General features: G+C 44.1%; 1 protein-coding gene across 1 annotated transcript in view; it reads right to left on the minus strand.

Annotated features, from left to right (window-relative positions):
* The window catches only part of WIPF3 (WAS/WASL interacting protein family member 3), a 78,706-nt gene that overhangs the window by 26,215 nt on the left and 26,109 nt on the right, over window positions 1-26,382 (minus strand). The window lies entirely within an intron of this gene.

Raw genomic sequence — 26,382 nt, forward strand, 5'->3', positions numbered from 1 at the left:
TAATTACATATAACATTTGCAGGTAAGCCATATGTCCTGTCTGAGGTGAGTTTCCCCTCCCATACTTTTCTGCCCTCCCTGTTTGCTCTCCCCTGCATCACTCTCACCAGTGCAGTCATCTAGGGGTCACAGGTCTTGCGGGAGGCTTACCTCCTGCCCTGCTCACATCCTTCTCCCTGGGGACCCAGAACAGATTCTTTCGTGAGCTGAAACTCCCATAATCTTAAAGAGCCCTAATTCATGGCCCCTTTTCCTCCTCATAGGTGAGCCCCATCCACTTATCTGGGCTTCTGGCTGTGTGTTTCTGACTCTGGCTCTCAGGTTCTGAATAACTGCCCTGCCCGGTGTCCCCAGGTCCCCTCCTGGACCAAATTCAGAAAGAAGTGCAGGAGACGGCAATGAAAGTTCAGTGACTGCTTTCTTCTCCGTGTCTGAGTGTGTTACTTTAATTCTCACAAAACCCTGTGAGTTTCAAGTGAGTTTACCCTCATCTTACAGGTGAGAAAGGACTATGAAATCTCTTCCCGGTCACAGGGCTAGGTCCTAACCCAGATCTGCTGAATTCCAAAGGCCACGTGCTTCTTATTTTGAAGCACTACAGAGATCAAGGGCATGGTGCTGTAGTTAGGGCAAGTATTCTCTGGACTACAAAAATGCTTTGTAAACATGTTCACGAGAATAACCTCTGCCAGTAACACTGAGGTCCTCTGTTTCACTTCCACTAGAGCTTGTGCTGATACAGTGGGGTCTCCATGGGCTGTCAGAACCAGGGAGCAGCAGAAAGAACATACAGAGGTTGGTGGCAAATAAGGGAGGGTGGGTCACACTAGAAGACGTAGCCAGGAGGACCCTCTACAATTAGAAGGTTTATATTACATGACCTAAGATCTGGCTAAACATTTCTCAAGGTGAGAAATACTTTCTAGCACCTGTTGTATGGGAATACCATGTCTTTGGTTTTCAGCTTAAACATCACTTTGGAGGTCTTTTCTGGCCCCTAACCTAAATAAGGCTACCCAGGGTTCTCTCATAGGGCACCATATTCCTTTTATCCCCTGCAAGTTTGCCACAGTGTATGCATTTATACTTACCATTCCTTGTGGAAAATTTCCAATTGTGGTTATGAGCTGCAGATTCACCACCCCCACAAGACACTCTTAGGAAAGAGATCTTGTCCATTTTGTTCACTAATACCTCTCCAGAGAGTAAAACTTGGCCCTAGATAGGCTCAAAAACTGTTTACTGGATGAATGAATGAATGAGTATGAATGAACTAAACCCAGGATGCATAACACACTGCTCTTGCTCTCAAGGGCATAAGCAGGTACCAGGGAGACAGTACACTCATGCACAGCATATGACTGAGTGTCCACGTGAGTTGCACAGAGAGGAAGACTCCAAGAGTTCAGAAAGGGTATATTTATCAGGCTCAGCAGGCTTTGAGGAAGACAGGAGACCTTAGATGGTCCTTGAAGGACAGACAGAACTTATACGAGCTCTTACAATAGCCGTTTTCTCCACATGGCCATTTGCCAAAAAGAACCACCAGAGACTCTCCAGTGTCACAGACTGGAAATGAAGGCAATTGTGGTTTTAGTTAAAAGGTGCTGAGTCCACATTTTCACCAGCTGACTCCATGGCCCAGGTGATGCATCTTACACAGGCTTTGAAGGACACAAGCTTCAAAGTCAGTTTCTTGTTGCCTGGAAACACGCTTTTGACCTCTTGAGAAGGGCTCACTGATGATGGTCAACAACTGAGCTATGAGCCAGAGGTCCCAATCCTAACGATATACATTTTTTATGAATATATGTACAAATGCACATGTACAGCAGGATATTTCCCACACGAGATGATCTTTAAACCCTTTCTCTATAAACCATTAGCCCATAAGTCATTTTAAACTTCAAAATTTTAAGATTTGTAAAGTTTACTCTTGTATTTAGAAACAATTAGTAACAGGAATAAAAGGCAAACAGAAATATCATGACCCTAGCCAAGAGAAGTATGAACATTTTTTTAAAAAATCTAGCATTACAGTTGCAGGATTAGGGGGTGAAAGTATTTTGTAATTTCTTCCTAGTTATGAGATAAACAACACAATGAATTGTATTCTTCTGTTAAAAGAAGCAACTGGAACCATATCTCTAACAATTCCTGAGTGGGGATTTGGGTGTTCATCTTACCATCTTTAAATGCCATTTTAAAATTGATTACCCAAATGCACCCCCCATTCCTTGACCTTACCCATCCTAAGCTTTAAAGGTGAGTGCCATGAAGAACATGGTACATCCCTGGAATATGATTTTGGGGGGGATTGTACTAGGTCTTAATTGCTTCTCAGGCTTTCCTCTAGTTGCAGAGAGTGGGGGCTACTCTCTAGTTGTGGTGTGCAGGCTTCTCATTGCAGTGGCTTCCCTTGTTAAAGAGTAGGGGCTCTAGGGCTGGTGGGCTTCAGTAGCTGCAGCACGTGAGCTCAGTAGTTGTGGCTCCTGGGCTCTAGAGCACAAGTTCAATAGTTGTGGCACAGTTGATCTACGGGCATGTGGGATCTTCCTGGATCAGGGATTGAACCTGTGTTTCCTGCATTGGCAGGTGGATTCCCCACCACTGAGCTGGCCACCAGGGAAGCCCTGGAATAATGATGTGAAATTGTGTTTCTACTGAGCACAAGCCTCAGTACATTCTTGTTAACTCCACATGATAGACTTGTTGATAAACATCTTCCAAATCAGTTGGAGGGCATGGCAGGTCCCATCATGTTTCAACATCCTTCTGTGTGTGTATGTGCTCAGTCGTGTCCGACTCTGTGACTCCATGGACTGTAGCCCACAGGATCCTCTGCCCATGGGATTCTCCAGGCAAGAATACTGGAGTGGGTTGCCATTTCCTCCTCCAGGGGATCTTCCTGATCTGGGGATCCAACTCACGTCTCCTGGGTCTCCTGCATTGGCAGGTGAATTCTTGACCACTAGTGCCACCTGCGAAGCCCCACATTCTTCTTTGCTGCCTTTTTTCCCTGTGCCACTGTCTGCCAACAAAGATCCATGTAGTCAAAGCTATGTTTTTTCCAGTAGTCATGTATGGATGTAAGAGTTGGACTGTAAAAAAAGCTGAGCACCAAAGAATTGATGCTTTTGAACTGTGGTGTTGGAGAAGACTCTTGAGAGTCCCCTGGACTGCAAGGAGATCCAATCAGTCCATCCTAAAGGAAATCAGCCCTGGATATTCATTGGAAGGACTGACGCTGAAGCTGAAACTCCAATACTTTGGCAACCTGATGCGAAGAACTGACTCACTGGAAAAGACCCTGATGCTGGGAAAGATTGAAGGCGGGAGAAGGGGACAACAGAGGATGAGATGGTTGGATGGCATCACTGACTCAATGGACATGAGTTTGAGCAATCTCCGGGAGTTGGTGATGGACAGGGAAGCCTGGCGTGCTGCAGTCCATGGGGTTGCAAAGACGTGACTGAGAGACTGAAAGGAACTGAACTGACTGTCTGCCCTGATGATCTTCCACTAGAGGGCGCTCCCTCACCTGGTATTAGTAAAGTTATCCTCAGTCTTTTGTGAGGTAGGAAAGAGCGAATAACTTCATAGCTAAGGGGACCGCAGGTCAATTGGTTTTATACAAAAGGGCATCTAAGGACATATTCATCTGCACATTGAAGACCATATTTTGCCGTGGCGGGTGTTTCTACTCCACCTTCAATATTTATTAACAGTTCATTTATAATTTGCTTTCTTAAAAATCAAGCCTAAGAGGTCTGGTTACTGTGGTTACAGGATACAGAAATAAAAGTGGTTACTGGATACAGAAATAGGAAAGGGAAGATTTTCATATATTCACTGGGTCTTTTACTCTATGTAAATCCTGCTTATTGGCAACTTCACTAAAAAAATTGAGTGACAGAGTCACTCCTGAAAACTTTTTCTTTGGCAAATATATCCACCCAACAGGCTTGCCTGCCCCCACTACATACAAAACAAGGAACTGAACTATCATTTCAATGTTTGCTCCGTTATTTCTTAACATTGTTATTGAGTGTGACAATTTGTGAGTTCCACACAAAGCTTTTGTCGACTCAGTTTTTCTAAAGCAAGCTTCCCATGGAATAGCCCAGGTCCTAAAAAGATGCAAAGTGGTAGAAGAGTAATGCAAATTAGACCATGGCCCTTCCAAATACAGGCTGAAAAACTGAAGTAATCCAGGAAGATTAGAACAGCACTAAGTGGGCTAAGGACAATGAGGTGTCTGTCCTCCTGTCTTGATAAATTATAAGAGCTTTTGCATATCATTTGTCATTCCAGCAAATGAGTTGATCAGGGTTCAGTATAGTTTGAGAGAGGAGGATGGCGGTCCAGCCCAAATGGAATGAAATGCATGTTGACCTGCTACTTGTGACCCTGCTGCCCTATGTCATTACTACATCTGTTTGATTGATATCGGTTTCTGTCAGAAACACTAATCAAAATCGAGCAGGTTGTTTGTCTCAAAGATGATCTTAACCCAATCAATGCAGTACGATTCCAGCCTTGCAGTCTCCTATAGGTGACTTCTCCAGTGGGGCTGTTAAACTCAAATTAGCACTCAGCCTTCCAGTACACAGCTTGTTTCTCCCCAGCTCTCAGCCACCCCCTGCCACAGGGATCAGTAGCCTGCGTACTTGCATTTTTTTACTAAATCTGAATTCCAAGAACAGCCAGAACTGGCATTCGTTTCCTCCTGCTGCTACCGTCTTTATGTAGAAGAGAGAGCCTGGGATCCAACAGAGACACAGGAAATAATTTCAGAGAACGTGAACTCTCCCCTGTCAGGCCTGACACAATGTTCCCTGCACCCCGAATGTGCACAAGGCAGGCTGTTACATAATGAGGCATTTTGAGATCTAACAGCTTTCTTATTTTCAGAAGTTCAAATACTGTATACAATTAAAAATGGACTTCCTACCCTCCTTTTTTATTTATTTTCCATTTATTTTTATTAGTTGGAGGCTAATTACTTTACAATATTGTAGTGGTTTTTGCCATACATTGACATGAATCAGCCATGGATTTACATGTGTTCCCCATCCCGATCCCCGCTTCCGCCTCCCTCTCCATCCCATCCCTCTGGCTACCCTCCTTTTTTATAAGCTTCGTTTCTTAAACAACTGTCTGCAGACCCAGGACTGTTACCTGGAGTACAGAGCTGCTTCCCACAGCATCACATCCTTATCAGGAGGTGCAGCAGAGTTTGGACCCATTCATTGTGGCTATAGGTGATAGGGGAGTCTGGGCCTATTCTCTACGTCCCCAAGAAATTCCATTTGTCAAAGTCATCTCATCCAGGGGCATCAATTTGGTCACCATATGCTGGCAGCTATCTCCATGCCCAAGGACCTGGAGGCCATCTCAGACCCTTCTCTCTTCCTCATTCTCAAAAGCCACTGCATCACAAGCTCCTGGTGACTTCTCCTTGGTGATGACTCTAGAAACTGGCTCCTTTTCTCCATCGATGCTGACTTAATGCAGACCACCAGTATTAATGCAGGCACTTCCAGATTCCCTCAGCTGGTCTTCCTGCCTCCTGCCTTGCCCTCCTCTACACAGCCACCTGAGTGGTCTGTATAAGGGACATGTTATTTACCATGTCCATAAAAACTTTTGCTGGCTCCCCACTGTCCTCAGGATCAAGTTCAAATCCCTTCACATTGCACAAGGCCCAACCAAGTGACCAGCCCCAACCTTTCCTTCCATGCTGGAGCTCACCTCTGGACCTTAGCTTGAGCTAATCTCTCTGCTCTTTTCACACTTGTCTCTTGGCTATTTTCCAGGAAGCCTCCTGATCCTGGAAGGCCAGATAAAGAGCTCTGTTTTGTTCCTAGAACAACATGCTTACCCTTAGCAGTGCTCCTGCCAGGTCAGGTGACTCTGCTCAAAACCTGCAAGGGTTTCCCATTTCCCTTGGAGTAAAAAAAGTCAAAGTCCTCATTAATATCACCCACTGGGCTTGACTGCATTTTGTATGCTGAGTTTACCTGCAAATGCCAACATTTTCCTCCCCACACTGGTGTTATAAAGCAGTTCCACTGTATGGCAATCCCTCCCTATCTACGAACTATACTTCCAAGCCTGTGTTCAAGCTTCTGCCTCTTATGGGAATGCTCCCATTGTCCCAGCACTCTGTGCCTGCCCCAACTTTTACTTCTCCCTTAAGTGAAAAGTGAAAGTCTTAGTCACTGAGTCCTGTCTGACTCATTGTGACCCATGAACTGTAGCTCACCATGCTCCTCTGTCCATGGCATTCTCCAGGCAAGAATATTGGAGTGGTAGCCATGCCCTTCTCCGGGGGATCTTCCTGACCCAGGGATGGAACCCTCGTCTCCTGCACTGCAGGCAGATTATTTACTGTCTGAGCCACAGGGAAGCCCAATTGGCCCCACATCAAAAGCTGTTTCCTTTATAAGATCTTTTATTCAAAACCTCTTCAGCTAGTCTTTTCCTTATAAGATCCACACCCCCTCCAAAGCACATCATTTGTAATTCTTGCCAAATATTATAGCTTTTATATTATGCATTGTTTTTCCTCTTATTTTTGAGTGGAAACTCTTAGCATGCAGAAAATAAGTGTTCCTCTTTTAGTACCAGCATATCCAATTAAAAAAAAAAAAACTGAGAGCAAATTATCAGTATTCTATTGAAATGAACTCTGTATAAACTTCAAGCCCCTGGGTTTTTGTTTTTTTTTTTTTATTAGTTGGAGGCTAATTACTTCACAACATTTCAGTGGGTTTTGTCATACATTGACATGAATTAGCCATGGAATTACACGTATTCCCCATCCCGATCCCCCCTCCCACCTCCCTCTCCACCCGATTCCTCTGGGTCTTCCCAGTGCACCAGGCTCGAGCACTTGTCTCATGCATCCCACCTGGGCTGGTGATCTGTTTCACCATAGATAATATACATGCTGTTCTTTCGAAACATCCCACCCTCACCTTCTCCCACAGAGTTCAAAAGTCTGTTCTGTACTTCTGTGTCTCTTTTTCTGTTTTGCATATAGGGTTATCGTTACCATCTTTCTAAATTCCATATATATGTGTTAGTATGCTGTAATGTTCTTTATCTTTCTGGCTTACTTCACTCTGTATAATGGGCTCCAGTTTCATCCATCTCATTAGAACTGATTCAAATGAATTCTTTTTAATGGCTGAGTAATATTCCATGGTATATATGTACCACAGCTTCCTTATCCATTTGTCTGCTGATGGGCATCTAGGTTGCTTCCATGGCCTGGCTATTATAAACAGTGCTGTGATGAACATTGGGGTGCACGTGTCTCTTTCAGATCTGGTTTCCTCAGTGTGTATGCCCAGAAGTGGTATTGCTGGGTCATATGGCAGTTCTATTTCCAGTTTTTTAAGAAATCTCCACACTGTTTTCCATAGTAAGCCCCTGGGTTTTTGACATTTGTCTGCTCCAACAAGACATGCAGGTATGGTAAGAGAAGTCACTGCCTTTGAGGTTATGAGTTATGCCTTTGAGGTTAAGGATAAAGGTTTCATACCTTTATCCTTTGGTCACTTTGTCCCAAGAAATGGGGATTCATTCAGCACCATTCTCTCTTATTTGATGATGCCGATATTCCCTGGCTTTTAAGACTAAAATTTAAATTATGAGAAAGCCTGATTTTAAAACCTATGGTGGAAGAACAACCTTGTAAACTCAAAAAAGAGCCCAGCATTGGTTGTCTAGGGCCTGACACTAGGAATTGCTAAGAAATACATAATACCTAGTTGGAACAATGTCTCAAAAACTGGTTGAGGTTTCATGTCTTCTATTTACTTTAGTCAAAAATTATTACCAAAAAGAAACATGTTCCCATCCCAGCAGATTAATTTGCAAGCTAGTGAGATAATGATGTTGTTGTTCAGTCACTCGGTTGCATTTGATTCTTTGCAAACCCATGGACTGCAGCACACCAGGCTTTCCTGTCATTCCCTATCTCCTGGAATTTGCTCAAACTCATGTCCACTGGGTCGGTGATGCCATCCAACCATCTCATCCTGTGTCATCCCCTTCTCCTCCTGCCTTCAGTCTTTCCCAGCATCAGGGTCTTTTCCAATGAGTCGGTTCTTCATATCAGGTAGCCAAAGAAATAACACTATTGTGGGCAATTCCAGCTCATCCCTCCCAGCACTTCAGTCTCTGTTAAAGGTTTTCTCCCATTCCTCAAAGCTTTAAACCTGTGACTCCTTCCTCTCTTTCATTTGAAATAATCAGTTTCCAATGAGATCCAGTTCCTACCCTTTACTATGCACACAGAAGTGACTTTGCAGTCTGGGTAAGGAAACTGCAGCATGCAAAAGGTGACAGCAACAGCAATAACTCAAAGAAAATGGGAAGGCATATGTGTGCTGGGCACCGTTCCAGGTACTGTGCTGTGCTTAGTCACTCAGTCGTGTCCGACTCTTTGAGACCCCATGGACTGTAGCCTGCCAGGCTCCTCGTTCATGGGATACTCCAGGCAAGAATACTGGAGTGGGCTGCCATGCCCTCCTCCAGGGGATTTTTCCCAACCCAGGGATCAAACTCAAGTCTCCCACATTGCAGGTAGATTCTTTACTGTCTGAGCCACCAGGGAAACCCAAGAATACTGGAGTGGGTAGCCTATCTCTTCTCCAGGGGATCTTCCCAACCCAGAAATTGAACCCGGGTCTCTCCTGCATTGCACGTAGATTCTTTACCAGCTGAGCTACTAGGGAAGTCCTCCAAGTACTGTACGTATATTAATTCATTTACAGGGCATTTGGACAATCCCATAATGGAGGTACTAGTTATGAGTATTATATCCAGTTTACAGATGAGGCCCGGAGAGGAAGCAGGCTATCTGCCACTAGTAAGAGGAGAGCTGAGAGGTGAGCCCAGGCAAGTCAGGGTCTCTCATCCACCATGCTGCATCTTAGTAATGACATCACTCAGGAAAATTGTGAAGGGTGAACACCCAGGAGACACATGGAATGCCTGCAGCTGGGTGGGGGCAGTGGGCCCCCTGCCTTCTGGCTGGGGACCACAACAGATGTTGCGTCAAACAGAGTGTGACAGCCAGAGTAGAAAGCAAGGGGCAGGGAAGGGCATCAGAAAGAAAAGGAAGGGAGGAGGGAGAGAAAAGGGAGGGGCTGGGGCCCAAGGAGCTAAGTGCTAGGCCTTTGCCACGGCCAGAAAGGACAGCCAAGGCCGAATGATGGAGCCTGAGAACAGTCTGATTACTGCATTAAACGTGATCCAGCAGCCGTCTTGGCAGGGGGAGGGCGGAGAGCACTTAAAATGGAAACTGCTTAGGGTAACTCTACGCTGTGAGGCTGATACCCTCCGCTGCAAAGAGCCTGTACCTGAAACTCCCTCTTCAGGTAACACAGAAGCCTGTGTGGGCCAACCCTGCTGGTCCACCTCTTTCTTTCCCAGTGTAGGCCCCCTATTCTCCTTTCGTACCTTCCTGCTGGTTGCAGGGGAAAATGCAGGGTTTTCAGCACATGGCCTCCCTTATTGACTCCGAAATAAAGATTATGAGCACTGAGTACAGTCCATGCTTCAACCTTCTACCCCACACATTCTACATCCCACCCACCTGGCCCAGTTCTCCGTCCCCTGTATTGGTCACGTACTTGGTATCTCAAGTTCAAGACTTGTGCACTCCCTCTGGATGATATGTCCCTTTCTTCCAACTCTGTCAGTCAAAATCACATTCATCTTGGGACTTCCCAAGATGGTGCTGCAGTAGATAAGAATCTGCCTGTCAATGCAGGGGATGGTTTGATCCCTGGTCCAGGAAGATTCCACATGCCACGGAGTAGCTAAGCCCATGCATCACAACTACTGAAGCCTGAGTGCCTAGAGCCTGTGCTCTGTAACAAGAGAAGCCACTGCAATCAGAGGGCTGATCACCACAACGAAGAGTAACCCCCACTCATCACAACTAGAAAAAGCCCATGCAAAGCAACAAAGACCCAGCACAGCCAAAAAATATATAAAATGAATAAATTAATTAAAAGGGAAGGCTTTCTTTTAAAAAAATCACTTTCATCTATCTTTCAAGGCATAGCTGCTTCCAGAGACGCCTAAATTAAACCAAGTCAGAACTAATTCTTGCATTTACCTACTGTATAATAGCCATACATTTTAGAAGTTTAACCCAGATATGCAAATATTGGCTGAGGTTCCCTGAGCCCTGGAGATCTAGAGGAGACTGGCTCAGAGCCATTCTTGAAGCCCTTGGGACTCTCAAAGCCTCCCAAAGAGTTCTACAGTTTCAAGGCCATGTATGCCTCATGGGCATGCTTGCTTCCAGATTCCAGGCAGCAACTCTGCATTGAGCACTGGACACCCCTGGGCCTCATATGGTCGCTCATCATTCCAATACAGGAGGATTCACTGGCTCAGAATCCCCCACTCAAATCAGTGTTCTGGTTCCTCTCTCTCACTGTCTTCTTAACTGTATCTTCGCTCTGCTCAGCCTCTTAGAACAAAGCAAATTCTTCTCCTTGTTTCGTGTGGTGCTGTTTAGTCACTCTAGTCATTCTTATTCAGCTTCATTCCTGCCCTCAAGTTCCACACCCCATCCCACCTCTTTATAGACTATAAAGATATGTCTCCAAAGACAGGTCTCTCCTTAAGAAAAATTCTGATGCCAGTTGCTGAGATCATATGTTTCATATCATTTAAAAAAATATTTATTCATTTGGCTGTGCTGGGTCTTAGTTGCAACATGTGAACTCTTAGTTATGGCATGTGGGATCTAGTTCCCTGGCCAGGGATTGAACCCAGGCCCCCTGCATCAGGAGCTCCAAGTCTTAGCCACTGAACCATCACGGAAGTCCCATGTTTCACATCTTGATGTGCATCTGTCCTACCCATCTAAGTCCCTTTCGGCAGAAATTACGTCTTAATCAACCCTGCCGGGGTTCAGCACAATGCCTTGTATGATAAACACTCCCCCAAATTCACTAAAATAAAATTTGTTATTTAATCTGAAAATGCAGTGTGAATTTAAAATAAAACACCTATTTTTGTCATGAGAATCACAAAAGGGGCCTGCCAGGGCACCCAAGTGTGACTCATACAATATACTCATTAATGACACTCCTTGTATATTTTTAATAAAATGGGGCCACCTCAAACCCTCCCTTAAAAATACTGTAGCATCTGTTTCACTGAATGCCAGCAATTCTAGAGGAGAACGGAAATAGACAGAAGGTCATGACAGCTGCAATGAATCAAGAGGAAATGTAGACTTTCATTGTTCTTAATAATCATCAAAACATCTTTATGACAATTATGACAGGGAAAGAATTCTGCTTAAATGGATCAGGCCCATCATCTGAGGAAGTGAATTATAACAGAATAAAGTAGGGTGCTATTTTTAGTTCACTTCGTTCAACTGCATTTTGGTCTTACATCTCCTAAAATTAGGCCTGTGGATTGAGGTTCTATGTAATCAGAGTAGTGCAACCATTGCTTTTGCGAACTGAGATATCTCCCTGTCTACTGTCCTTCCTTTGCACTGATGGATTGCTGCCTGCTTAGCATCCCAGTGAAGTCAACTCCTCGCCCTAAGGAAGAGGCTCCAGTCCTGCTTAGAGAAAGGCTATTTAAAGACCCCCAGGCTACTGGTAGCAGTGATAGCAACTGTTCTTCTTCCAGGCTGAAGTCTGTTCAGATGATGAAGCATCTGGAAGTCACAAGACTCTTTCAGGCATAGAGTATCAATAGGATCAACAAACATGAACTACCTTTAGATGCACTTAGTAGATGTGCCAGCTACTTCTCTGATCTCTAGGACATTTTATTCCATTTTAAGAACCAATAATACTTGTACTGGCAGAAAATATGACTACATTATATGAATGTAAGACAGTAAAAAATTAATACATAAGTTATTTTTAATTTGGAGTAGGAAATGGCAACCCACTCCAGTATTCTTGCTTGGAGAAATCCATGGACAGGCTATAGTCCATGGAGTTGCAAAGAGTCAGATATGACTGAGTGACTAACACACATTTTTAATTACAGTTTTAAAATTCCACTAGTCTTTAGTGCTTATGCTGTTCATTTTGAGTAACAACATTATCAGAGGGATGGTTTTAAAGACAAGGAACCTTTAACCAAACACAGAGTTTAAACTTTGATGAAAAATCTTATGTTGAAAGAGGAGGAGGCTGAGCTTCTGTAGGGGCAGGAAGGACAAGGGAATTCTCTGTATTTTCTGTGAACCTAAAACCACTTAAAAAAAACAGCCTATTAAAAAATCAAGTCACGGCCTCCCCTGGTGGCTCAGTGGTAAAGAATCTTCCTGCTAATACAGGAGACATGGGTTCAGTCCCTGGTTCAGGAAGATGCCACATGCTGGGAAGCAACACAGAGCCTGTGTCCCACAACTACTGAGCCTGTGCCCTAGCGCCTGGGAGCCGCAACTACTGAGCCCATGTGCCGCAACTACTGAAGCCTGCAAGGCCTGGAGTCAACAAGAGCAGCTACGGCAATGAGAAGCCTGCACACCGCAACTAGAGAGTAGCCCCCTCTTACCACAGCTAGAGAATAGCACACGCAACGGTGAAGACACAGCACAGCAAAAAGTGAAAGACCCACACACAAAGAGAAAAAACCAAGTCACATGAATATACACACAGACACACTCTGGTGCTTATACAGAAACATTCTAAAGAAAATCATAATATTAAAGCAATCTAGTCATCAAAGTCATAGGCTGGAGGGGGTCAGGGACTAGTGGATGATCCAGATGACACCAATGGTCAATAGGAATGAGAGACTTGAAAGGTGTGTTTTATCATTGAATTGGTGGATGCCTGTACAGAGCTTTTTGATTTGTTTAACAAATGAATTAGATACCTCATAAATCAGAAAAAAAAATCTTAGAACCCAAGTACTGTGGGAAGGGTTTAAAAAAACGTCAGTGAAAGCAGAATTTTGAACAATGGCTGTGTCAACTTTTTGTGGAATGAGGTAGAACATGATGAAATAAGAATCAAGAAAAAGAAATTCATTTATGTTTTTCTCAAATAATGGGGGAAAATGGTGTCACAATTCTTTTTAAAACAGAAACAACTTGATTTAGCTTCTGAAATGCTGGGTTATGAGGAAGTGAAGTTTAATTGCACTCTGTCATGGAGCAAGGACAAGGGTGAAGCAAGGGAGGCTCCCAGGATGCAAAACTGAGGGGTGTGGAAGTACCTGGAGTGAGTGCCTGGGCATCGCCTGCGCTGTTTTCCACTCTGATGAGAAAGGCAGCTATTTTAACCCAATCTCTTAATGATTATGGTCTGTTATCACTCAGTTCTGGTTAACCTACACTCTTTTGTCCTTGCTGCAGTGAAACAAATTACTTTGTGCTCTTATCTTTTCATGTGTTTTATCTGACGGTAGAGACCAAAGGACTCGACTGATTTGGGGGATCTCACAGCCTAGCACAATGATCTGCAAAAAACAAAAACACATCCCAGACATTAGAGTAATTTATGCCTACTGACTGGTAGATTTTTTTTTTTTTTTTACCGGTAGATTTTAAGATTTACTAATGAAATGTAACTAAAGTTAAAAAAAAAAAAAAGCATTTCTCAAACTTATAACACTGACTATGAGATTCTTACATGGTATGAATCCCACTTCATCTATCTTCTGTCCAAGGGGACAAACCCATTTTCTATTAAGAGCTGGCAGGGCTTACCCTGGGTCTACCCATCCACTCCAGCCATAACTGAGCCCCATTATTCCAGCAAGAATCAGTAACAACAAGGTCCCAAGAAGGGAGTCAACAGCTGCTGTGTGGCCTTCGAACAGAGCGATTTGCTTTATGATGGTTGAAATACAGTCCTATAATGGATTGCTAAAACAATCTAAAGGGGTAAGGGCTAGATACCACTCTCCATATAAGCTTCTACAAATAGAAGTTATCTGCTCATTGATTCTGAAATGCATCACTCCTGCAGTCCACTCAGCAGTTTAATGTCATTAGGCGCAAAGGTCTTTAAACAAGGTCTTAGAAGCAGAAGGCCCCTGCTATTCAGAAATTTTGCGTTTTCTAAATAGTAGACAAAATAAGACAAAACAGAAAAAGTTAGAACAAAATTGACCAAAAAAAGCGCAAAACCTTGGGGGAAAGGATGTGCCTACACAGCACGGAGTGAAGATGCAAGATGCAGCCCTCTGTCTGGGGAGGGCTGACTCAGAAACTAGATTAGCCCTAAATGACCTTTCCTCCTAGCATGGTGGAGGAGCGGAGAGGATAGAGGTTGGGCGTCCCTGAGCTGAGGGAGCCAGTGAGCAGTTTCTGTCCCTTCCTATTAACACAAACCATGTGTACTTGTTTCCTGGGGCTGCCATAACAAAGAACCACAGCCTGGGCAACTTAAACAATAGAAATTTACTTTCTCACAGTCCTGGAGGCTAGAATTCAAGGTCAAGGTGAGGGCAGGCTTGATTTCTTCTGCTTGCAGATGAGCATGTCCTCCTGTATCTTCACTTGGTCTCCCCATGTTTGTGTCTGTGTCCTAACCTCTTCTTATAAAGACATCATGTTGGATTAAGACCACCTTAATCACCTTTTTAACCTTGCATGCATGCCTGCTAAGTTGCTTCAGTCATGTCCGACTCTGTGACTGTATGGACTGTAGCCCGCCAGGCTCCCCTGTCCATGGGAGTCTTCAGACAAGAATACTGGAAAAATCCCTTCTCCAGGGGATCTTCCCCACCCAGGGATCGAACTTGAGTCTCCCTCATTGGTAGGCGGGTTCTTTACCACTAGCGCCACCTGGGAAGCCCACCCATCAGTCACATGTGAGTTTGGAGGGGGACACAATTCAGCCCATAACATGTTGGGTATGACTTGATGTCGAGGCTGTTTAACCATCAACCACTTCCTACTACTGAGTGTCTCTGACATTTACCAAAAAGAACTTTGTAAGTGTGAACGAGCAACACAGCTTAGTTGCTTCATCTGCTTCGAGGTCTTCTGCACATCTTAGAGGGCCTGAGCTTGTTTGTAAAACAGGACACCGAATTTGACCCTGACTCATGATAACAGTGCGTCAAGGTCAAACAGGTATTAAAATTAGCCCACTTGTTGTCACACAGTATTATCTATAATGAAACATTCATACTGATAATTACTGGTAAATGTTAATAATGCACATGGGAATGCCACACTGCATATTTTAGCTTCTAATTTCATCTCACTGAGGACCAAAGAACTGAGCCACAGCTGAGAATTCTTTTGAGGGCCTCAGAATAGTGTTCTATAAATACAGAGAAATTTCTGGGAAAAGCACATCTCTGGTGCAACCTTGAAAATTCCTCTTATGTTGATGTCACCACCAGCAGGGGTGGCCTGGCTGTTTAATATGAGCTTTGGTGTCACCAGCAAGCACCAGAGAGGGTGCACTCTCATTCACTGAACATGAATTTCTGAAGCAGCACCCAAGCCCAGGCATCACACAGGCACTGCTTATTCCATGAGAGAATAAACAGGGCAAGGCTGGCATGTTTTCTTGCCAGGAGGCAGTCTGATTTCCCACACACTCTCCACAGTTTTCTTCCTTCCACTACCTCGCTTCCTACTCCCTTGCCAGAGCTTCCGGGAATCACCTTCTAAATAAACTACTTGAGACCCAAACCTTTGTCTCCAAGTCTGCTTTTAGGGAAACCTCAAATTAGACTGTGATCTTCTCTTTCTCACAGAGGGTGTGGAAAGAGTGACTCCATGGGAAGGTCTTCATTCAGTTGTCAACCTGTTTGCAGTAGTACGTTAGAAGATCACTGTTTTGGATAATAATACACAAGCACAGTTTTAATTCCCTTGTGGAGACCTGGGTTTGATCCCTGGGTTGGGAAGATCCCCTGGAGCAGGGAAAGGCTACCCTCTCCAGTATTCTGGCCTTGAGAATTCCATGGACTGTATATAGTCCATGGGGTCGCAAAGAGTCAGACACGACTGAGTGACTTTCACCTTCACTGTTTTAATTGGGCTTCCCTGGTGGCTCAGCGGTGAAGATCGAGCGCAGTGGCAGGAGACACAGGAAATGTGGGTTCAGTCCTTGAGTTGGGAAGATCCCCTGAGGGCACACTCCAGTATTCTTGCCTGAAGAATGCCATGAACAGAGGAGTCTGGTGGGCTACAGTCAATAGGGTCGCAAAGAGTCACGACAGAAGCGACTGAGCACGCACGCACGATTTTAATTGCAATTGGGAAAGCGTCCATGCCAAAAAGTGAGTTTGAACGTACTCTTTTTTTCCAGGCCTGTCCTAACCTTAAGGCAGAAACCCCAAGTATGTGATAATGGACAACTACATTTGGCAGGAAAGAGAACCAGAGGTTTGGTGAAATGCACTGATTCCTGAAATCAAGAAGGTAAGGGACCCATCACCTAGAAAGTGACAACACCCAAAAAGTTACAGCAGGTGGTGGGTGGGGCGAGGGTTAGTACTCTGGACGTCAAACAGAGGGTTAGGGAACTGGGTGCTTGGGTGATCCTTGCTGGTCCTGGTTCTCCTGGCCTTAAAGTTACTCGTTCCAGAACAATGCATCCAAACACAGCTGCCATATGTCCATTCATTCCATCTAAGAGCTAAACAAGGATGCATGCGCTGTTGTGTGCTTCGAGTTTTCATATGTGATCTCAATGGTTCCTCATATTCTCCCTAGAGCCTGTGTTCTAACCCCCACCTGGAATCATCACTATTATTGCTGGTGATTTTCCACTTTTCCCCAACTCCACCCTAGCTGTCTGCAGTGATTCTCCAGGTGGGGAAGGAGGGTGATGTGCTCCCAGGGGTGGGTCCAGATCTCCATGATGGCCTTTGAAGAAGTGAGCAAAGACAGAGCACGTTTCCAGTGAGTCTTTCTCCCTTAATAACCAGCTTCTTCTTTTTTAAATCCTTACTATTGTATACAACAATGTACTTTTGGTGAGCATTTTTAGCTGTAGTTGTGAGTTAGTGGTCAAAAAGCACAACTCATTTACCAGCCCTCAGTCGTCTTTGCGGGAGGGCCCCTGAGCTACAGGAGTGGGTTGTGCCCTGTGTACTGAGCCTTCCTCCCTGTTACAGATCTGAGTCCCAGCATTATTGTACTTTCCCCGCTTCCAGTCAAACCAATAATATCTGCCAGAAAATCTGACAGTCTGCAATGCCAAAAGGGTAAAAAAGAGAATCTGTATTTCACAGATGTAAGGTTTAAGATAGTCCCTGAGTGCCTAGGATCTGATCTCTTGAGAATAGCTGGTCACCTACTCAGGAACCCACAAGATTTGTGGTTTTTTTTTTTTAAAACCATAACACACTTTCCAAGCTGTCTCCAAAGCCAAAGGTTTTGCCTCAGAGTGGGTTTTAAAGGTCATTTTCCCTCACCATCCTCTGCAATCCTTCTGCAGACAACCACTGCGTTAGAGCGAAGAGAATGCTGAAGGTGAACATTTTTCCCTATCTGGGTGACCTCCGTGTTAGGAAGAGTTGCCACCTGGGAAAGTTTTGCTTCAGTAATTCCCACCACATCCTCTGTGCTTTGTCTGAGGAGGAAACAGCAGCTGAATACTGGGTGTCCTTGCACCCGGGCAGAGGACAGTACATGCAATAGTTTTACAAACCATTGTTAGTTATCTGGTGTTTGAGTTAGGTCTCAAGGCTTATTTCAATAAAAAGTAGCAAGGGAGATAGTAGCTGCCAGCCTCACAGCTTCCCTGACATTCCAATTCAAAGTTACATGTTGGGGTGGGATGGGGAGGGAGGTTCAAGAGGGAGGGGGCATATGTATAGCTATGGCTGATTCATGATGATGTGTGGCAGAAACCAAGCAATATTGCAATTATCCTCCAATTAAAAATAAATACAAAAATAAAAGTAATTTGAAAGAAGATTTTTTTTAAAAAGTCACCTGTTGCAATTCTAAATCTCAGAAGGAAAAAAAATTCCATAAATCAACTCAATGATTAGAGGTGACACCTCTGCTGGTAGTGGTGCTAAAAGCCTTAACATGAATCTCTAGAAAACCAGGAACCAGATTATATGGCAGAAGGAGGCAACATAGGCAATTTTAAGCAGATTCTATGCCTTCATAAGTCTTACTTTTTAAAAATTAAACAGCATGTGCTGTTTAAAATTAAACAGCTGGGACTTGCCAGTGGTTGGGAATCTGCCTTGCAATGCAGATTCGATCACTGGTTAGGGAACCAGGATCCCACACACCCTGGAGCAGCAGGGTGCCACAACTGGAGGTCATGTTTGATCACTGGTTAGGGAACCAGGATCCCACACCCTGGAGCAGCAGGGTGCCACAACTAGAGGTCATGTGCCCCAACAAAAGATCCCACATGATGCAACAAAGACCTGATGCAGCCAAATAAATAAATGAATAAATATTTTTTAAAAACCATGTTCTATTTGGTCTCAAACATCCAATGGAATTAGTGAAAGCATGCTACATAATTCCCTGCTTGGTTCTGTTAAATCACCTCTACTTTGCATATTTTGAGGTTGCTGATGTTCATTAAAATTTTTTTTATTATGGAACATTAGCATATACAAAATCTGAGTCATAGAATGAGTCCCCATGTACCATCATCCAGCTTCAACAGTTATCAACTCACAGCCAGTCTCGTTCTGTCTGTATCCTAACCTGCTTTTCCCCTCCAAATCCCCGCTTGTTAAAAAAACATACATTCTAAATAAATTTTAAAAATATATATCCAACATTGTATGATATCAAAGAAAAATGCTCTTTAAAATGCAACAATATTATTAAATAAAATTAATTATAATTTCTTCATATCAAACAATATCCCACCAGTGTCTAAATTCTCCTGGTCTAACAGTAGAATTTTATAAAGATGACAGATTTATATGAGCTGAAGAGAAACCAGAATAGAGTTTTTTTTTTTTTAATTTACTTATTTTTAAAAAGTGAAACAAAGATGAATATTTTTAATGATAAAAGGTTCAATTCACAAAGAAGATAGACATCATAAACCATTAGACACCTTAACAACAAAGAAACAAAGATACATAAAGCGAAAATCACAAGATATAAAAGGGAAAATAAAAAATATATAATCATAGTGAGACATATTAATATTTCAATAGAGTTTTAAATGAAAGTTTGGGCCACAAAGAGAAAGGCCAAGCCATAGCATTTGAATCTCAGCATCCCTGAGGCGCCCCAAAGCCCAAAGAACATCTTTGTTTGCTTTAGAGAGGTGCTCAGAGCCAGGGCATCTAGAATTCCTGCACAAGCATCACCATTAAACCTTCCAGGGAAACGTGTGCCCTACCCTTAGGCAGCCTCTTGGCCTGCTACTACGAAGGCTGCTAATAAAATGACAAACCAAACAGCAGCTGAGAAAACAGAGCCTCCTCTAAATGTTTAAAATATTTGAATCAGGCTGCCATTTATTTCACTAGAGTGGCTCCTATAAGACACATCCTCCACCGCTCGGGTCTCCACACACACCTGATCACAACGAATGCTGTGATCAGAGCTGCAATTCCATCGCCAAGGGCTCACTGCTCTAATCTGTGGGTGAGTCCAGGTGCCTCACGCTGGGACCCTATGGACTCAGGCCACTCAATGCAGTGTGAGCCCGTGAGAGGAAAGGAGGCAGATCACTGAGCTAGCTCTTCAGATCATGCTATAAGGGTATGTACCAGGCACCGTGGACTTGGAACCCCTTAAACCTAGAAGCAGTAACCTTGGCCTTCCAATTTGGGGACTTTTTTCAGACTGCTGGCCTGACTCCTCACTTTGAAAAGCTCAGGCTTCCAGCCTTGATCTTGACGGCTGGTCTCTGACCTCCTGCAGCACTAACCACAGGAGCCTCTGCCCTCAACTTTGTCCCAGATTTGATTACTTACCCAGCTGTTTCCTGGTCCCTGAGATAAGAGTAGATGCCGTTTACTAAGCAGGTAAACAACAGCTTCTCTTGTTATCTCATTAGAACCTCACAACAACCCCAGATTTGTGCATTCAACACATACATGATGACTGCCTACTACATGCAGGCATTGCTCAGGGGTTAACGATATACTGAGCAAAACAGACAAAAATCCCTCCCTTTCTGAAGCTTCCACTCTAGGGGCTGTTCCCTAGGAAGCAGCAGTTATTATTCCATTTGCAGATGAGGAAACTGAGGTTCTGAGTTGCTTGATAATTTGCTAGACACCACAGAGCTAATAAATGACATAACACAGATTCAGTTTCCAAGCTATAGGACTCTACAGCCCACAGGCCTTTGTTTCTGTGCTTGAAGGAACACACCACACTGCACCATTGCGTGATCCCTATTGAAACTGACAGCCTGGCACACTAGAGGCTGAATGGATGAAGACACAGGAACTGACATGCTTTTCACCTTTGTGTCTTAAATGCCGTCTGTGGTACAGGTGGAGTCCTGCTTTCACCAGCTTGAAAACACATTCACACTCCTGCACTGGGAACAGACCTTATTCAAATAGGAATCTATTATTACCATGTACAAGATTGGGTACACTGTGTTGCTTTCCCTGGGTTTTTAAAAAAAGTCTTTATGTAAAGCCAAGGTCCAAAGTCTATTCTTTTAAAAACAATAACAAATTAGAATGGGGCGGATTGTGCCAAAGGACATTTTATGATTTTAGAAATAAAACCCAGGTGTTAACTTGTGCTAGCCCTGAATGTGTTACTTCTGATCTAACTGAGTTTGCTTTACAAAATATTCTTGGTAACATGTGAATGTGTTGACAGTGTTCTGACAGGACACAACATAGAATGCATCTGGCTTTGAAGGCTTACACAGGTGGAAGATGTCGTGTTGGGTGGTTAGTTCACAGTGAGTTTGCTTTGTGAATTACAATATCTTCACTCAACTCACTAGTTCAGGAAGTTATGATAGATATTGAGTGCTTACTATGTGCCTTGAACTGACCATGGCACAGACTCCCTGTCTCAGAATCACTCACTAATTGCTCACTGGCTCCTTTCATCCCTAGACTCATCTGTTCAGGAGAGATCCCAAAGCATTAGCAAAACCCATCCAGTGCCTGATGCTCAGAGAAGTAAGCTTAGGAAAATGGTGACTAATGCAGAGGGCACAAGGGCTCTTTAAAGATGAGACGTCAAGGACCTCATATGCAGAAAATACACAGTGAAGAATCAATGCAAGGGACAAAGTTTTGGTCTGGGAATAATCCACTGTACTTTCAGCACTTCTGTGACATGTTATTGTTGTTTAGTTGCTAAGTCGTGTCTGATTCTTTGAGACACCTTGGACGGTAGCCCACCAGGTTCCTCTCTCCATGGGATTTCCCAGGCAAGAATACTGGAGTGGGTAGCCATTCCTGTCTCCAGGAGATCTTCCCCACCCAGGGATCGAACCCATGTCTCTTGCATTGCAGGCAGATTCTTTACCACTGAGTCACCAAGGAAGCCCTAAAAGCCGAGTCATCTCCAGATTCAGGTTCTAAACTCTTCAGAAGCAGATACTGAGTAATTCTGTGCAGCAAAAGCTCAGTAAATTTGCATGACAGCTTGGTCAAGGTGAAGGACAGTCTTGGGTCACTGAACTAAGTGTGCCCACTGTGTGCCTAGCAGCATTAGCAGAGACCCCACTTTCCCGAGCCCATCAAGAGCCTAGCTGTAAACTAATGACAAGATCAAGATCAAACTGAGTTCCTTTGCACTGCACCTGCCTCTTTAAACTTGATTCTCTGCTTTTACATGGGCTTTACTCAGAGGATACCTTGCAATATGCTTTTTCTATTAAAAAAAAGAAAGAAACCAACAAGCAAGTGAGGGGAAATGATGGAACCATAAAGAAAAGAAAAGGCAAGAAAAAAATAAAAGAGCAATCTTAGGAGGAGGCTTCAGCATACAGGGAGAAACGTGAGAGCTCTGTCTCAGGTATGAGAATGGGAGACCATGGACTTCCTGGCTCTTAGATTGAAGAGGTGGTGGTACCCCTGAGAAGGTCTACATCACAGGCAGCTGGTTTCATGGCTCAGAACAGGGATTCTGGCGCCATTTTGCCGGTGTGCAAATGGCTCTGCCAGTGACTGGCTGTGTGATCCAGGCTCAGTCACTTCCCCTCCGCGCCTTAGTTAACTCTGAGAATGACACCAGTACCTGCCTCAACGTGTTACTGTGAGGCTTAACTCGATTAGGTGCTAAGCACCTTAGAACAACACAAAGCATACAGTAAAGACCACATAAGTGTTGGAGGCCATAGTCATCAGGGCTGCTTATTCCACCTGTATACACATTTGGAAGCAGCAGAGCACGGAGCAGCAAGGCATTCAGAGAGCCTGGGGAAGAAGCCAGCCTCTGCCCCGTGCTGGCTATATGACACTGGGCACCTTGGAGATCTCTCTGTGCCTCAGTTTTCCCATCTGCAAAACTGCGCTATCATCCCATCTCATCGGATTGCTGTAAACATGTGTGTGCTCAGTCGTGTCAAACACTTTGCAACCCCATGGACTGTAGCCCACCAGGCTCCTCTGTCCATGGAATTCTCCAGGAGAATATTGGAGTGGGTTGCCAATTGCTTCTCCAAAGCATCTTCCCCACCCAGGGATCGAACCCAAATCTCTTGCATCTCCAGCATTGGCAGGCAGATTCTTTACCACTGCGCCACCTAGAAAGCCCCCCAACGTAGACAATCCACGTTAAGTGAGTGCTTGGCCATTTGCTGGGAGGGTCCCAACATCCCTTGCCACTGGCTTACAGCTTTCTCAACCAGCTCAGGGCTGGATATACGACTGCCAGCAACAGCCTGCAATTGGTCGTTTTTTCCCTTTTATGACAAGAAAGGAAAGAGCAGTTTGGGGAAAGAGGTACATGGCCCCCAAGGGCCCAGGTACACCAAATCGTAGTGGCTCTCCTCCATACAACAATGCACATATGAAAAGACACCCCCGGGTAGGGGGAGTGATTCACTGGCAGTTTTTCTAGGAATGGTTACACTGTAATTGTAGAAGATTTCAAAGGCAAAGAGCCAGCAGCTTCAGGTATAAAATGAAGCTCCGGTTTGTAGGCTAGTGATTGCTGCTACTGAGATGGTGGAGGGTTTTGAGGGCCACCTTCTGGCCTAACAGCCCATGGCTGCTTCTTGCCATGTACCCTGGCTCAGATGCTGCGTGACAGTGGCTGAGGCTCCTGGGCACCTGTGACATTTGATAAAGGCCTCTGACGAACCCTCGCAGGCTTTTCTCGCCAAGGCATTCTGCATGGACAATCGCAGCCTCTAGAACCCCACTGCGGGCTTCTCCTTTTTTTCTTGCTACCCCTCCCACCTGACAGTTGTGAAAAAGAAACATATTTAAATACTGTCCTGAATCGCCCTTTGGAAGTATGAGTGACGGGTCCTGCCACACCTCTCTTGCAGACCATGTAAATCTGCTGCAGACGGCCTCCGTTTTTCACTGAAGCTGTGCTACTGCTTAAGGGTGCAAACAGAGAGGAGAAAGAGAAAATCATGTCCTTAAAATAACTTGGAGACAAACGTGCACTTTTGCAAACTGTTAAGCAGGGACCGAACATCAACTGAATCTTATCCTAATAGTTTGGCCTCATGCACGAGCCTTTTCCTCATCCCAGTGGTGACTGTCTACCCTGGGTAAACCAACGTTCTCAATCCCTTATTAATGACAGTAATCAAAGTGCCAGAGTGTCAGGAGAATCTGAGTGACAGTATTTAAGATTTTTAAGCCTCTCATTATTCTAAATGCACCAGTCAACATGCAAATTACCTTTTCCGGAATATAGGGTATGCAATTCTACTGAGCCTGTTTCCACCTAGGGCCCCCGACCTCTGCTTTTTTCTTAAACCACAGCAAACAAAACTCCAAAAGAATCTCCCTTGGGGCTTCAGATATCGCTCCATTTTCCACATTTCCTTTCACAGACTGACATGTTTTTTATACCACATGAGCTCCTGCATCCTAGAGACGGTGGGAAAACCTCCCAATATTAGCCTCAGCTGGTATTTTCTGACACTGGGAAGTCTACTGCACCCATGAATCATGCAATCCTCGCACTACAAGGAGGAAAATTGTCTCACTGAGTCTCCTGAATGCAAATAAAGACTTTGGCACAGAGTAACGAGGGGACAGAACAGTGAGGGGCCACAATATGTTTCTCCTTGTATATAATTTCCCTCCAGCACTGTATTAAATGTTACCCCCTGGAACGCAGGCAGAGGAGTACCTGGCACCATGATGTGTTTCTACTTAGAGTTTTGGTTTTCATAGAAATTAAATTATTATCAAGCCAATTTCCCTTTTGATTTTAAATAAGAAGACACAGGTCCCCCCTATGATTACTGTTTCTTCCTTGCAATGTTTAAGTTGGAACAACAACATTAAAAACAATGCTACAAAAATTTGCAAATTTTCTTTTAAAATAAACACAACTGCTGTGGCCATGACCCCACTGTCAGGCTTTGTCTCAGCAACCCCATGCCAAAGAATTTATCAGCTGGTCAGAAACAGGTATAGTCCTTTTCTCTCTTGTAGACAATGTTATACAATTGTGACAAAAAAAAAAAAAAATTACAGGCCCTCAAGGAGTTCATTCTTACCTCTTGGACACTACTAAGTGGCCAAAGTAGATCTGAATACAAAAGCTCACTAAAAATTCTGCTGCATTTCAAAAATCAAATCCGTTGTATTTTCTTTAGCTCTTTTAAAAAGTTACATCCTCTAACTAACACAACAATAATTCCATTGTAAGTGGACCAAGGTATCAAGCGGGCAATTTTTATATTGTTACTGGATTAGCATATGGTCCCATCACTTCATGGCAAATAGATGGGGAAAAAGTGGAAACAGTGACAGATCTTATTTTCGTGGGCTTCAAAATCACTGCGGACAGTGACTGCAACCATGAAATTAAAAGATGCCTGCTCCTTGGAAGAAAAACTATGATAAACATAGACAGCATGTTAAAAAGCAGAGACATCACTTTGCCAACAAAGGTCCATTTACTCAAAGCTATGGTTTTTCCAGTTGTCATGTATGGATGTGAGAAGTGAAGTGAAGTGAAGTAAAAGTCACTCAGTTCTATCCAACTCTTTGCGACCCCATGGACTATACAGTCCATGGAATTCTCTAGGCCAGAATACTGGAGTGGGTAGCCTTTCCCTTCTCCAGGTGATCTTCCCAACCCAGGGATCGAACCCAGATCTCCCACATTGCAGGTGGATTCTTTACCAGCTGAGCCACAAGGGAAGCCCACAGATGTGAGAACTGGACCATAAAGAAGGCTGAGCACCAAAGAATGGATGCTTTCGAATTGTGGTGCTGGAGAAAACTCCTGAGAGTCCTTTGGACAGCAAGGAGATCAAACCAGTCAATCGTAAAAGAAATCAACCCTGAATATTCATTGGAAGGACTGATACTGAAGCTGAAGCTCCAATACTTAGGCCACCTGATGCAAAGAGTCGACTCATTGGAAAAGATTCTGATGCTGGGAAAGAATGAGGGCAGAAGGAGAAGGGGACAACAGAGGATGGTATGGTTGGGTGGCATCACGACTCAATGGATATGAGCTTGAGCAAACTCCAGAAGATAGTGAAGGACAGGGAAGCCTGGCATGCTTCAGTCCATGGGTTTGCAAAGAGTCAGACATGACTTAGCAACTAAACAACAACAACTGGATTTCAATGGGATGAGACAAAGGAATGGAGCTCGAAAGACAGGGAAGTCAGGGCAAGAAAAGATGGGAAAACAGATGATGAGGGCTAGTTTTTAGTTAGAGCCTGCTCCAGACTTCAGAAAGCCCCATCAGCCCTTTTCTCATTTCCAATAGATGCACATCCAGGGGAGGAGGTGAAGGGGAAAGATGAGAAGTTGGGAGAGAAAAAATTAAATGTTTAGCCTTGGTCTAATCCCTGGGTCTTCCAGAGCTAAGGTGAAGTCTGATCATACATATTACACAAAATGCCTCCTCCTTGCAAAGATGACATATAATAAAATCTGCCATGCGGGTCCATGAGCATAGATGTTTCAAAGTCCTGAACACTGCCTACAAAGAGTTTAACTTCATTTCCTAACCCTGCTTAGTCGCTAACTTGTGTCTGACTCTGCAGCCCCATTGGCTGTAGCCTGCAAGGCTTCTCGGTCCATGGAATTCTCCAGGCAAGAATACTGGAGTGGGTTGCCATTCCCTTCTCTAGGGGATCTTCCCAACCCAGGGATTGAAACTGTGTCTCCTGCATCCCCTGCTTGGCAGGCAGATTCTTTACCACTGTGCCACCTAGGAAGCCTATTCTGTAAGTATTAAAACAAAAAACTCCACACATTTCCACTAAATTTTTATTGATGGAATTCAAAATATAATAACTGTATATAATTTTAAAAACACAG

This window comes from Cervus elaphus, chromosome 18 (assembly GCF_910594005.1).
Source record: "Cervus elaphus chromosome 18, mCerEla1.1, whole genome shotgun sequence".
Classification (NCBI taxonomy): Eukaryota; Metazoa; Chordata; class Mammalia; order Artiodactyla; family Cervidae; genus Cervus; species Cervus elaphus.